Raw genomic sequence first — 14,654 nt, 5'->3', positions numbered from 1 at the left:
TTGAAGAACGTCCCCAAGTCGGAGATTCTCGCTGGTCTCTCCCCTCAAGGAGTTTCTGCAGTGAGGCGCATCTCCACTCGCAAAGACGGAGTTACACTGCCAACAAATATCCTCGTTTTGACATTTACATCACCACGTGCACCTGCCATCATCAAGGCAGGTTATCTAATTTGCAGGGTACGGCCGTACATTCCAAACTCTCTTCGATGTTTCCAATGTCAGAGGTTCGGCCACTCAAAGACGTCCTGTCGTGGTTCCCTGACGTGCTCGTTGTGGTGGTAAGGACCACGATGCCTATGAGTGTCGCATGGACCCACATTGTGTCAACTGCAATGTTTCCCACCCTTTCTACTTTCGTTCTTGTTTAAAATGGTTGGAGGAAAAAAAGATGCAGCGTTTGAAAACTACCCATAACATCAGTTATCCTGACGCTCGGAAATTGCTGTCCGCCACTCCATCTCGGACATATGCTGCTGCACTTCGTTCCACAACTATAGTAGGAGTGCAGACAGATCTCTCTACCTCCAAGAGAATCGTTTTCAAAACAAATGAAAAGCCTTTTGACCTCCATGGTTAAAAAGGTTGATGAATCGACTTCTACACCCATCTCTGTTCCTCCCATACAGTCCAACAAATCTCAAGATCCACATACTTCGGTTTCAAATACAGGCATTTCTTCTGATACATCTTTTTCTCCAACCCTACGATGCAAAATAATCATTCGTTCGCGTCCTCAGTCATTGAAATCCCCTTCCAACAACAAAGACCTGCCCCATCGACCCAGGACAGGATCCATGGAGGTCGATAGACCTCCTCCGATTAAGGACAGTAAGGAAAAAAGACGTGGTCGTAAACAGAAGGGTTTTCCAGCCACTTCGCCTACCCGTCATTAAAAATGGCCACCTTGATGCAATGGAACTGTCGGGGTTTACGTTCTCATCTGGATGATATCAAAACACTGATTGCTTCCTACCATCCTGTATGTCTTTCCTTGCAAGAAAATTTCTAAAACCTGCTGATAAAGTCACCATTCGGCAGTTTTCTCTGTACAGAAATGACAGGCTGTGTGATGGACGAGTACATGGAGGGGTGGCACTATTGGTTGATCAGCATGTGCCCACCCTGTCTTTGTCACTCAACACACCCTTGGAGGCCATAGCCATCTGTGTTTCCTTGGGTCATACCATCACTGTTTGTTCTCTCTACCTGTCCCCTGGAGAGACATATGATCAATCAGACCTTGATGCTCTCGTTGAACAGTCGCCGTCTCCATTTCTAATCCTGGGGAACTTTAATGGACATCATCCCCTCTGGGGAAGTGCTGTTATTGATAAGAGGGGTCGCTCTGTAGAGCGTATGCTCTCTGATCACAATCTTTTCTTTTCAATACTGGTTCTTCCACTTATTTTCACGCACCTAGTCAGTCCTTTACCGCTATTGATCTCTTGGTTTGCTTCCCTTCATTATTTTCCCATTTTTCATGGAGGGTTGACAACAATCCATTAGGCAGTGATCATTTTCCTATACTTTTGAGAGAAACTGGCCGTGATCGATGCCACTCTACCCACGTGCCCAGGTGGAAGCTGGATCAGGCAGACTGGTCCACTTTCACTGCTCTCGCAGAACTTGATCCTGCCATCGTGAATCAGTCATCAATAGACGACTGTGTGGTAGCGGTAACTGACTGTATTATACAAGCAGCTGCTCAGTGTATTCCTAAAACCTCGACACGTTTTCCACGATATCCTCGTCCGTGGTGGAATCCTGCTTGCCACTTGGCACGGAAGGCTCAAAACGGGCCTGGGATATTTCCGTAGATATCCCACACTTTCGAACCGCATCGCTTTCCAACGGGCCCGTGCACATGCAAGGTGGGTAAGATCTCAAAGCCAGAAGGAATCCTGAATTAAGTTCACAACTAGCATATCTTCTACCACCAGTTTCAAGGTCATATGGGACAGGATTCGAAAGGTCAGTGGGTACTACAATTCTGTCACCCTCTCCATCTTACTCTGATGGCCAAGAGGTAGCTGATGTCCAGAGCATCGCCAATACTCTAAGTGAAAGCTTTTGCCGGGTATCTAGCACTTCTGCTTGTTCCTCCACCTTCTTGGCCATCAAGACTCGGGCAGAGCGTTCACCTCTTTCTTTTCTAACTGACTGTCTTTTTTACTATAATTGCCCCTTTACACTGGTGGAACTGAATATGGCCCTTCATTGGTCTGGCAGTACATCTGTTGGACCTGATGATGTACACTATGACATGCTGCACTATCTCTCTCCTGCTTCTCTTGATATTCTTCTAATTGTTTTTAACCGGATCTGGCAGGAGAATGTTTTTCCTGATGCCTGGCACCAGGCTATTATCTTACCTTTCTCTAAACCTGGAAAAATCCTCAGATTCCTTCACACTACCGTCCAATTGCTTTGACGATCTGTCTCTGTAAGACCTTAGAGAGGATGGTTAATGCTCGTCTTGTTTGTTTCCTCGAATCACACCTCCTCTCACCCACCCAGTGTGGGTTCCGATGACAGCATTCCACCACAGACCACCTAATTCGACTTGAAACATCAATCAGAGAAGCCTTTCTCAAACGCCATCTTGTTTCAATATTCTTTGACATTGAGAAGGCTTATGACACAACATGGAGGTATGGCATTTTGCGAGACCTCCATATATATGGGTTACGTGGCCATTTACCTATGTTTATTTAAAAAAATTTAATGGACAGGAGATTCCAAGTTCGTGTGGGTTCGACACTTTCCCGTTCTTTTGTACAGGAACTTGGGTTCCCTCGGGGCTGTGTTTTGAGTGTCACACTTTTCAGTATAAAGATAAATGCCATCACTGAACAATTCCCTCTCACTGTTGCAAACAGGCTCTATGTTGACGACTTTCACATCTCGTGTCAGTCGTCGAACATGAGATATTAAGCGGCAACTACAAACTGCCCTCAATCGTATACTGAAGTGGACTACGGCGAACGGCTTTAATTTTTCTCTCTCTAAAACCGTTTGCATGCACTTTTGCTACCAACGGGGTATTCACCCTGATCCTGAACTCTGTATCGGTGAAGTTTCGCTGCCAGTGGTCCCTGAGACCAAGTTCTTGGGGCTTATCTTTGACTGTAAGCTGACCTTTATACCACACTTAAAACAGCCACGGATCAAATGCACAAGAGCACTGAACATCCTCCTTGTCCTCTTTACTGCCAGTTGGGGAGGTGATCAATGTTCTATGTTAAAGATATATCGTGTTCTTATTCGTTCAAAACTCGATTATGGATCAATGGTGTATGGCTCTGCCAGACCCTCGGCCTTAAAGATGCTGGACCCCATTCATCATCAAGGACTTCGACTAATATGTGGAATCTCACGAACCTTCTCTGCACCTTCGCCGTTTGCAACTGTCTTTACTGTATTCTTCGAAACTTCGCTCCTTACCAAAGCATCCCACTTGAGGATGTGTTTTCCTTCCTCAGTAGGCCTTACTTTTTCAAAGCAGATGTTTTGCCACTGCTCCTCTCGGCCTTCGCATCCAGGTGCAATTGGATGAATTGGGTCTGTCCTTGGAAAACATTGCAGAATCCACTGGTCAGCCCATCCCCCCATGGCTTATTACAGCCCCAAATGTGACCTTTCTTTAAGTCATCTGAAAAAGGCAGATACTCCCGATTGGAAGTACCGTCTTTTATTTACTGAACATCTTTCGAAGAACCTTTCTATTCCAATTTATATGGATGGTTCAAAATCAGGTGACTTTGTGGTTGCACGCAGAATCCCCTCTACAGCTTCTGTGTTCACTGCTGAACTGTACAACATATCTCTTGCCCTGGATCATATTGAAGCTGAGCAGTACTCCGACTGCACTATTTATACTGACTCCCTTAGTTCTCTGCTGGCCTTGGAATCACTTCACGTTGGCTCAAACCCTGTTCTCGCTGATATTCAAAACCAACTGGCCCATTTCTCACTAACATTTACTTCTATCAAGTTTTTCTGGATACCAGGCCACGTTGGTATTCGCGAGAATGCGCTTGTAGACATGACAGCTAAATCTATCTGCTCTGGCACTATCACCACTGTGCCTATTCCGTACATGGACTATGGTCCTGTATTCAAGGCTCCGTGCCAGCTGGCAGTCCACTTGGAGTGAGTAACGTGGCAACAAGCTTTTTCAAATAAAACCCTATATTGGGCTTTGGCCGTCTAGCTTCCGTAAAGTTCGGAAGGAGGAAGTTGTTCTAACTAGACTACGCATTGGTCACAGTTTTTTAACTCATCGTTTTCTTTTATCTGGAACTGATGCACCAGTGTGTAGTTTGTGTAACACTCAAATCACCGTAAGCCACATTTTACTTTCCTGTCATCGTTACGACTCTCAACGACGGCACTATTTTAAACATGTTCTGTCCCAGGATTTGTCTGTAACATTGGACAATGTTATTGGTGATGGTGACACTATCCACCTTGATAAAGTTTTTAGTTTTTTAATGGCCATTAGTCTTTTTAACCTCATTTAAGTGTTTGATATTTATTCATTACACCTTTTTATTTGTGGTTCCCTTTTCAGTCTCAATTTCTCTTGTTCAATTTGACATTGTAAAATGGCCTGAACATTAAATAACTCGACACCAGGACTGGAAAGGCCAATTTCAGGTGATTAACGCCGCTGTTTGAACTATCCGTTTGAACCACCCGTTAGTCGTCCTGGCGAGTTGTTATTACACTTTTGCTGCATGTCTTTTAACACTTCTTATTTTACCTTTTGATAATGGCTATTATAACAGCATAATCCGGAACCAGGACTGGAAAGGCCAACTTCAGGTGACTGACAGTGGTTCTTATACTTACCTGTTAGTCTTCCTGGCAGGTTATGATCATTACCATTTTGCTAGAGAAAGTCCTTTACAACTTCTCTTACTCTGCTTTCTCTCTTAACATTGTAGACTAGGTGTCAACATTGATTTTATACTTTTATGTTTTTCAACGAGGTTTTGTTTTACCTTCATTCCCTTTTATGTATTTTACTACATTTTATTTATTTTTACCTTTTTACTGGACGTTTGGTGCAGATAGCCTAGCTGCTTTGTGCCATAAAACACTAAATCAATCAATCAATTCAGGGTTCAAAGACCCCACTTCCCAATGATTCATTGGGGCTCCAGTGTACGGATAAAGCTCTACTATTACTAACAAGTACATAAATCTATATATACCCCAAGGAGGCTTCGTATCTGCAAGTGATACTCGAGCATGTATACCAGCTTTAGTCCCGTTAACTTGTGAGATGGGGTATGAACACAGTTTCAAACATAGCACCTCGAGAGAAACCAGCGTAATAAAATTCGATGCCAGAATCGGTTTCTGCGACCCTGCAAATTTACTTTTAGGTTTCCATTGTTCAAGGGTGAGCTTCCATACATATTTTAATCTTCTTGAGCAGGGAAGTTACGCTACATAAAGACAAGGACATTTTTAGGTGCTAAAAAGATTCGAGGTTCGTAAAAATGTATCTTGTTAACCTGAAGATGATTTAAGAAGGTCGAAACGTTGTTATCTGCTTTATTTTGGTGAAAGTGTTAATACACATACCAGCCGTTCTGAGATGCATTTTTACCTCAAGTGAGTTTCTCGTCATCACGAATTCGAGGTTCGGTCCCATAGGCGCAGAAATTTCAGTATGGTGTTTTAGTATGACATATATTCTAGTTTTCTTCTGATTTTTCAAGATACCCACTGGAAATTTGGAGCATTGTCAAACAGAACTGCGGCATAGGCCCCGTATACCAGTGTCTAGCGGCGCATCTGGATAAAAATACCTTCAAGTCATCCCGATTTTGTCTGCCAAGTTTTGTCATGCTAGTTTGAAAACTGTAGAAGAACTTAACTGGACAGAGATACGTAAATACAAAAAAAAAAAAAATTCTGAAGTCCAATTAATATAGAATGAATTTTGTTATTTTGTGGAAACTGGTCGATTTTTCACTAATTTTATTAAATTGGTGTTGCACTGGGTCAGAGCATAACCTTATCAATTAGAATCAGAAGTCATTTCTGGATTGATCTAGATTTGGAACAGTCGTATCTATAGCAATACAAGAGCCTGTGTGTATGTGACCGACATAGCTCCCAGAGGAAAGAACCTAACGACCTGAAATTTTGCATACTAAGAATTTTTTTATGTGATAATAAAAGAGCCTGTGTGTATGTGTGTGTGTGACCGACATAGTTCCCTTAGAAAAGAACCTATATTCGTATATATAGATGGATGATTAGATCAAGCACAAACTTTGCACATGATGTAAGGAATTTTTTTGAATATGCAGTTGGGTATTATTTTTTGGATTTGACTAAAAAATTGGCCAATTTTGTGGGGCATTTAAACCTCATAACTCTGCTTCCTGAAGGTCAAAAGAAAAGTACTTTTTTTTCAAATTCTTTATTACCCAATGAACAACGCGTAGTAGTTTTCTGCTAAATATTCTTTCTCAACACAAACATGGGAATTGAAGAAGGTTGAATTGAACTAACTTTGTGGAAACGACAACAGATAATATTGGAAAGTTCAGAGAATGAAAATAATTCAAATGAAAACACAGGTTAAAATAAAAACGATTCTGAGAAGTTAAGTTAAAACTATTTTTAAGAAGAGTTGAACTGAATTAAGTTAAGGAAATAGCAACAGACAAATCAGTTAAAGAACTGGTGAAATAGGATACGTATAGAAGGAGTTAACAAGCTTAACAAATATATCGAAGCTTCTGTGAATCTGTTTGTTTATAATTAAGCACAAGGCTCCATAATGGGCTGTCTGTGCTCTGTCCCCATGGGTATCAAAACCCAGATTCTAACGTTTTGAGTCCGTAGACATACCACCGCCTCACTAGGGGACACTGAATCTTAAGGAGTTTTAGAAATTGTAGTAGAGTGTGGGTATCTTATGCTAGTTAAAAATAAAATAAGCACTTCTGAAATTTATGTAAAAATTCAAAAAATTTCAAGAGCTTTAGCAAGTTAAGTAGAATATACTCTTCCTAAAACAATGCGTATTACAAATTATTAATTTCTAATTTTTGATATAGTTATCTTCATTGTCTGTAATAATAAGAACCAAAACAAGAAGCCTGCACTTTCCTGGGCTTACTTAATACCTTCTCTTTCATAGAACAATTTTTTTTTAATCTTATGAAATATTCTCACTGTATGTTTTTAGTTAAAATGATCGTTAAAAACACTCGTTGTCCACTTTTTCGTCTTATATAAATATCTTTCGATCACTTTTTCGAAGAAAAAAGGTGACTAAATATATATATATATATATATATATATATTTTTTTTTTGCAAATTGTTATATGAGAAATTCGTTTTGCTTGGTTTATTACAAATGACAACATATCATGGTCAATGGCATCATCAATTTAAGTTGACTTCTAATGTTAAAGGCCCGGCATGGCCAGGTGGATTAAAGCGTTCGACTCCTAATCCGAGGGTCGCGGGTTCGAATCCCTGTCGCACCAAACATGCTCACCCTTTCAGCCGTGGGGGGCGTCATAATATTACGATCTATCCCACTATTCGTTGGTAAAAGAGTAGCCAAAGAGTTGGCGGTGGGTGGTGATACTAGCTGTCTTCCCTCTAGTCTTACAATGCTAAATTAGGGACGGCTATCGCAGACAATCCTCGAGTAGCTTTGCACGAAATTAAAAAACAACAACAATCTGCTGTTAAATTTCTGAAACCTATTAAATAAGCAGGAAAATACAAGTTCCGAAAACAAATCGTTAAAACTAGCACAATTTCAAATTAATAGTTTTAAGTTAACACCAATACATGATGTAATCCTAAAAATTACTTTTATACGTTTAACCTGTATTAAAACTTTTTAAACTAGTGAGATAAAAATATTATATTTCAAATTTTTAGACTGATAAACAATACACTAAATGCACGGTGTTTTTAGTTTACATCAGCAAAATTTTGAGAAATTATGTCAATATAAATATGTGAAAAGTATTGATGGTTCAGAAAGTATATTGCAGAATTTATTAAAACAACGATTAACACACAAGTTCGTCTGTTGGAATACTTAAACGCTGTTCTAAACTATGGCAACTTTCGAAAACCAACAAATGCTAACCAATAGGTGCGCTGTCTCACATAGCAATTAGGAAACGAGATATAGATATTTCAAATAGATATAAATGATATCTGCTGGAAACGTTGGGCTTGGAGTAAATACCTCAGTATGTTAAACGTTACTTGTTCTTTCTACTAAAGTGTAGAAGAGACTCACGGTGAAGTCAAGCGTGTTCGTTGTGTTCCACTTCGTCAGTTCCAATATTCCTCTAAAATTAGTTAAATGAGCCTACTTCCCATCAAACTGAATAAATTACGCGTTATGGCTTAGACGGCTTTCAGAATAATTGTTCAAGAAGATAAAACAGTTCAAATGGTCAGAGATTTGGCCAAATTACCAGCTAATAGACAGTGTTTTGACTGTAACCAAAGAGTGCCGATGTATATAAATGTAACATTTGTTTGCACTTTATTTTTTGGAATACTGTAGTTTAATTGGTGACATTACATAAGTAAAAATGACATTTCGTAATCTGATGAAGTTTATAATAAGTTATCTGTATAAAACCCAGATGACATATTATATTGTCCTGAATGATAAACATTTAAAATTAGTGTAAACCGAAAACGGTTTAATCTATATGTTGCTCAGTGAATACATATTTTATAAATATTAATGTTAAATAAAAGTTACTAAAACTTTGAAATTTAATTTAGATAGGATTGTACAAAACTCTAGACCTATGTGTTACAATTCATACTTGGCCTGAAAGTGTAAGGTTGGTAAGTAACTGCAGTAACACATCCAGAATATTTAGGGAAAAGAAATTTTGCAATAAACGCCTTAAATTCTGAATGAATATCATTAACACTAACAGTACTGATGTTTTCTTCTTAATACTAAACATGTTTTAATAATAGTAACTAAAATATTTTTGTCACTGGTGTATAACTACAGGATGTTTGAAAATTCACTGTGCACTTATATATTTATTAACATACATGTTTCAATATAGAATACAGGAGGTAAATATGAATGACAATTATAAACAATGTTGAAAGTGACCCCCATTGGCATCAATACAGGCTTGGATCTATCTTATTTTGTTTCTAAACACCGCTATCAGTTGCTGGCTTGAAATAGAATGAATAAAATATGATTACAAAACTGCACAGTGACTTTCCAAACACCCAACATTGTAATTCAGGAGCATTGAAACCTTTTCTTTTTTTGCTGAGAGTAATGACTTTCAATAAACATGAAATTATCAAATATTCTTTACACATGAAGGGCATTGTGTTTGCAAAACTGTTAATACTGCACATTATATATATATTTACATTTTAATGAGTGAAAACTTAACCTTCAAATAAAAGTTTTATTGTTTAGGTCTTAGTAGAAACTTATACTAAAGGATGACCATCCTACTTGCTCTCTCCATGTTGCTCTCTCTATGGATGCTGTTAGCATCCATCTGAAAATTCCAGTTTACCCACTAGATGGTGATACAGCATCCAATAACAGTTATGCATCTTTGGCTAAAAAGTAACAAAAACCATGTTATTATCTGCACAATTAATAAAACTGACATAATATAAGGTTTGAGAAAATAAAGAAAATAGTTCTGGTGGAATGCACCAAAAATTATGGGTTTAAATTTTGCTTTAGCAATTGAGCAAAACAAAAGTACATATACTGTCAAACCTTCATAGTACTTAACGTTTTTTTGGTACTGAGATAATATGAAAAATATGTCTTTCTTAAAGGAATTTGCTTAAGAAGTTTCATAAAATATGTATTAAATTAATACACTGAAGTTGTAATATAGTTTAATTGTGCAAGTTACTTGTACAAAAGAATGTAAAATATATATCTTTAATATATGAATAAGTAACTTACTTGTGTGCTTTTAACTAAATGACCTTTTTACTTCTCTCACAAGTACTTTTTCAAAATACATAATTCATCATAAGCAAATCATTACAGTCATTTAGTTTTTCAAATTACTCTTAATAGGACTTTTAGTACATCAGATGGCCCATAGATGCTGTTATGTAGTAGTTGAATGTTTTTATGGAGAAAAGAATGGATAAATATTTGTATCAATGTTTTTGATTTTATATTTAATACATTATACAGTTTTATTCTTTGAATTGTTTAAATAAACAACTTGTATTTTTCTTTTGATAGTGATGTCAAATCATACAAGAAGTTTGTTTTAATTATAATAAAAAAATCCTGGTATAATTTATTGTTTTTGCATAGGGTTTGATTGATTTTATTAAAAGACAATGAAGACAAAATGTATAGAGATTATTTTTAATACTCATGAATATTAATTAAATTCATTGTAAATATTTTATGTTAAGACTGGAAAATGGAAGGTTGATTAAAGGAGATGATGCAGTAACTATTGTTATTGTTTGTGAGTTATTGTAATCTAATGAGGAAATGCACAAATTGAATTCAGAACCTTGTTTTTTACATGAGAATTAAATCCATCTCATCAAGTAAAGTCCATTACAATGGCCATTTCAGTTTTTAAGAAATTGACATCACAAAACAAAAGAGGAAATGAGGTACCTTTTTACTCTATTAAACATTATCGTAAGTAATAAGAATGAGGTACCTTTTATACTCCATTAAACATTATCATTAATAACAAGAATGCGGTACCATTTTACTTCATTAAATATTTTCATAAATAACAAGAATGAGGTACCTTTTTTACTCCATTAAAAAGTTTCATAAATAACAAGAATGAGGTACCTTTTCATAAATAACAAGAATGAAGTACCTTTTTTACTCCATTAAATATTATCATAAATGTAAGAAAAATGTTTCGGGAATTAGTTAGTTATGTACTTTATTGAGAATTGTTTGTTTTTTAAAGAATAATTAGTCCTGCTTATATATAAGTAACTTGCATGACTTAGAGAAATAAAATACTTGTATTTTTAATATGAATAATCTTACAAATGTTTTGAAGTGATTAATTCAGAGAAATTAAAAATCGTATTGGCATTCTTGTGCATGGACAAATGCACATTAGAGGTAGAAAGAAGTAAAATGACTTTTCTACATATTTGTATTAAAAATATTTGCAGTGGCAGTTGTAATATGCTGCTTTTATTAATACAGAGGTTTTTTCACTTGAAACTTACTGGTTCAGTATACATCTTTTAACATGTTGTAACTTATAACAAATTTCTTTTATTATTTTTATATGAAATTGGTTAAAAATTGTGAAACTGCAGACACTTACTGTTTTCCTCATTTTATAGATTTAGTTCTTTATTATTTAATTCTGTAAGTAATTTTGTTGTTAGCTGTTTCTCAGTCTTCATGGAATAATTTTTGTATATGTATATACAAATTAAATTTATTTTCTTAGAAAGAGTTTGTTTAGTGCAAGTGGTAAGAAATATTGATTCTTAAGATCTTGAGATGCAGTTTGCGTGCACTTCAATGGTAAGAAATATTGATTCTTAAGATCTTGAGATGCAATTTACGTGCACTTCAATGGTAAGAAATATTGATTCTTAAGATCTTGAGATGCAATTTGCGTGCACTTCTCTGTAGTTAAAGGTTTGTTTAAGTGGAAAGAACACTTTTATTATTAATTATTGGTGTTTTATGTGAAATATAGAAAACAATACATGTAAGTTTTATAATTTTATTACATTTTCTTCAGTGTGTATGTGTTTGAAGTATTGCAGGCATACATGGCTTAGAGTTTATGATCCTACAACAAATGTGGAACTTGAAAGAAGAATTGATGACCTATACTACAGGAGAGATTTCATGATACAAAAATATGACAGTAAGAGATAGTATATTGATCCAGATGTGGCAGTGAAACAGATAAAGCAAGAATCCAAACCTGAGCAACAACCTTCAGAAACACAGGGATCTTGGCAGTTATTTCAACAACATTGTTTACATACCTCTGTTGTTCATAAAAGCAGTGTATCTGAAACAAAGCCCATGTCCATGATATTGACAGAAACTGTTGGTCCTCTAGTTGTCCAGAATAACAATGTTAGCACACATCAAATGGTGAAGAGAAGCAGCTCAACTCTTTGGAAAACATTAAGAAATATCTTCTGACTTGCAGTGTGTATTGAATTTTGTATTTCTTACTGTAAAAATTTCAATGTTTAGTTTTGAATAAACTGCTATTTTGAAAAACATATTTGCATTTATGTGAAATAATCATATTTGAATAGTTAGGAATTAGAAATCATATAAAAACATGAAAAGATTGTAAAATAATACATTTTAAATATATTACTTAACAGTATAATCATTACTGTAGGTGTACTTTTCTAACTATGTTGTAACTTCTTTTATGTATGTTAATGTGTCACAATATTGATAATTAAACTGAGTGTCTATTGTTAATGATTTGTTTCACAGTGAAAAACTATAAAGTGCTAATGGTTTCAGCAACACAACAATTCCTCCTGTAGCCCTACTGATACTATCTCTACATCACAACAGTTATTACAAAATCAAGTGAAACCCAAGATTGTGCTTTTAATGTTACTGAAAATAATTCATATGAAGAAAGTACAGCTACATTAGATGGTACTGTTGTAATTTTAGAATTTATATTTTTTTGATGTTGAAATATGTTTATTTTTAAACACTTTACAGAGTTGGTATTTTGTTACTATGTTTGTTAGGTTCACGGTAACTTTGTGATTTGTTAGGTTACTTAACAGCCATTTAAGAGTTGATATGACAAATTCACAGACTGTGGTGTGTACTATCATAGATGAAGCAGGTTGATACTGATCCAATGAAAACTTGATTTGTCTTGAAAATGAATCCAGCTATATGTCATTACAAGTATAGCTCTTTAAATAGAATTTATTAAGACTGTGTCCTCAATCTGTGATATAAACATTTACTTGATTCTGAACAACAACTATTCAATAGGAACTTTTGAACTGATTAGCATGCTTTAAATTTCTTATGTACTGATTAACTTCTCTTAATCTGGGTCAAGATTCTGTGGTTTGTGTCCTGTTGCAATTCACAAAAGGGGGGAGGACATACTTTGTGGCTGTGTGTGCATTATAAGAGTAATGATCAATCCCCACTTTTTCTCTTACTCTGCTTTTTCTCTTTAGGACTATCTTTGCTCAAAGTTCAGCAAACAAACTTTTAAACTGTGTTTCATACAAAAAAATTCAACATGCTCTGCATAATCTTCATGTTAGTCAATTGCAGTTGGTTGACTTATGACAATCCGTTTACTCATGGTTGTAATTTTTGAGTATATATAATATGGCCCACGTGTCCTAGCCATAGTGTTGTTAAAACAACTTTTTTTAATCCTCAACATCCTAATGCTGAGGGTAAGTTATGGAACCTTATGTATCTGGTTGAGGTGGAAGATGTACATACTATTATGATCCCTTGTTACCATACTGTATAGTATGTTAAAGCAATAAAATGATAGCTCTGCAATTTTTGTTGTTTTATATTATGTACATTAAAAAAAACACAAACATCAAATAATAATTTGCAGAAGTGTACAATATAAAAAAAAAAAATCTCTTTATTGGTAGATTCAGGTAGGAACAGTCTCTCCAATTCAAAGTAATCACTTCAATCTCAGAATGCCAAAATTCAGTTACAGTATCTAAATTTAAAGTTGAAATTCATGCTAGACATACAGTTACAAAAGTCCATTGTTCCATTGTCAACTGTGTTAAAACTTGTCAATATTTTCAAAAATAGTTTCCTAAAAGCACAAGGCTTGCAGAAGTTTAGACTAATTCTTAACCTTAAACTTACTAACACTTAAAATAGAGTCATAAACAAAATCTAATAATACCTTATTACAAAACCTGTGATTAATATCTAGGTTCAGAAACATTTTTGAGTTCTATAGAGAAAACGTCTGTCTGAAATGACCACTTAGTCTAGATTAAAAAACAAATTCTCAAAAATATTTTCTCTCTCCAATTTCCACTAATGAAAACTTGAGATCATTTATACAGAACATCAAAACACCACTATATAGATTGTGCGTGCTAGAAAACGTTGTTAGTTACGTCAGTCATCAGGTGATATGCCTCCAGGGAATAACAAATAAGTTTTTACAAAAATATGGTATCATAACAATACCTCATTCTGTTTATATGTTACTACAGCTTTCACCTATCACACCATATTCCACTTGTGCAGGTAACTTCCTTTTCCACCCATTTTGGATTCATATCTTACTTCTTAGGTGAAGAGCATACCTGTTCCAAAAGTAGTGTGGTGCCCCACAAGCAAGCTCTGTTTTATTGCCAGGCACATCCATTTCTTCTGTTCGGACACTTTCTGATTGGTTTGTCTTTCATGTATCTGAACTGTTCACTTCCTCTGCAAAGTTGGATCCTCTCTCTTTTTTCTTCCACAGAAAATGTATTTGTGATAGGTACTTACCATATCTCACACACTTCATGTCCTTCTTCCCAACTGCTGATGTTCTTATATTGGTACTTATCAATTCTCAAAAGTGAGGATTGAGTAGGAATAGCAGAGGGAGCTAGCTGCATCTGCATACGTGGTG

The 14,654-nt window shown here is 35.7% G+C and overlaps 1 long non-coding RNA gene across 1 annotated transcript; it reads left to right on the top strand.

Moving 5' to 3' along the window:
* Positions 1–7,969: 7,969 nt before the first annotated feature.
* On the top strand, positions 7,970–12,275 carry LOC143256631 (uncharacterized). Its single transcript, XR_013031428.1, has 2 exons — positions 7,970–8,862; positions 11,792–12,275. It is a non-coding gene; the product is annotated as an uncharacterized LOC143256631 (long non-coding RNA).
* Positions 12,276–14,654: the final 2,379 nt, after the last annotated feature.

Source organism: Tachypleus tridentatus, chromosome 7, assembly GCF_004210375.1.
Source record: "Tachypleus tridentatus isolate NWPU-2018 chromosome 7, ASM421037v1, whole genome shotgun sequence".
NCBI classification, from domain to species: Eukaryota; Metazoa; Arthropoda; class Merostomata; order Xiphosura; family Limulidae; genus Tachypleus; species Tachypleus tridentatus.
The sequence above is the reverse complement of the archived record's forward strand: the minus strand, read 5'-3'. Positions and strand labels throughout refer to the sequence as shown.